Below are 1,231 nucleotides of genomic sequence, written 5' to 3' on the forward strand. Positions count from 1 at the left end.
TAGTGTTAGTCCATAAATAGAAGGATGTGAGAAGAGGGGAAGTAATTTTCGAAAATTAAGTAAAAAGATTTTGAAAACATTTTGAAAAACACTAATTGATTTTCGAAAACAAAGAGAGGAAAAGAAATCAAGTGATTTTTGAAAAAGATTTTGAAATTAGAAATAAAAAAGATTTGATTGAAAACTATTTTGAAAAAGATATGATTAAGAAGATATGATTGAGAAGATATGAATTGAAAAACAATTTAAAAAGATTTGATTTTGAAAATTAATGTCTTGGCTAACAAGAAAAGATATGATTCAAACATTAAACCTTTCTCAACAGAAAAGGCAACATACTTGAAATGTTGAATCAAATCATTAATTGATAGCAAGTATTTTTGAAAATAGAAAGAAATTGATATTGAAAAAGATTAGATTGAAAAGATTTGATTTGAAAAAGATTTGATTTTGAAAAATTTTGAAAACTTGAAAAAAAATCTGAATTAAAAACAGAATCTTCCCTCTTGTGCCATCCTGGCGTTAAACGCCCAGAATGGTGCACATTCTGGCGTTTAACGCCCAAAACACTACTCTTTTGGGCGTTAAACACCCAGCCAGGCACCCTGGCTGGCGTTTAAACGCCAGTTTGCCTTCCTCACTGGGCGTTTTGAACGCCCAGCTTTTTCTGTGCAATTCCTCTGCTGTATGTTCTGAATCTTCAATTATCTGTATTATTGACTTGAAAAGACACAAATTAAAAATATTTTTGGATTTTTAATAATGAGGAATAATCAAAATGCAACTAAAATAAAATAAACAATGCATGCAGACACCAAACTTAGCAAGTTGTATACTATTGCCACTAACAGAATGAGAATGCACATGAGAAACAACAAAACACTCAAGTCAAGAGAATTTAAAGATCAGAGCAAGAAAGTCATCAAGAATAACTTGAAGATCCTTAAGACACATGAATGAATGCAAGAAGAACAGAAACATGCAATATTTTTGGTTTTTATGATTTTGTAATTTTTTTTGGTTTTTTCGAAAATTAAGTGGAAAAGAAAATAAAGTTATCAAAATTCTTAATGAGAATTCCAAGAATCATGCAATGTTAGTCTAAAGCTTTAGTCTAAAGGAATTATACATGGCTAGCCAAGCTTTAGCAGGACATTGCATTCAAGAGCTAAATTGATGAGAATCAATCAGCTTTGGTGATGATAAGAACATCACCTTGAAACACTAGAAT

This window comes from Arachis duranensis, chromosome 1, assembly GCF_000817695.3.
Source record: "Arachis duranensis cultivar V14167 chromosome 1, aradu.V14167.gnm2.J7QH, whole genome shotgun sequence".
In the NCBI taxonomy this organism is placed as follows: domain Eukaryota; kingdom Viridiplantae; phylum Streptophyta; class Magnoliopsida; order Fabales; family Fabaceae; genus Arachis; species Arachis duranensis.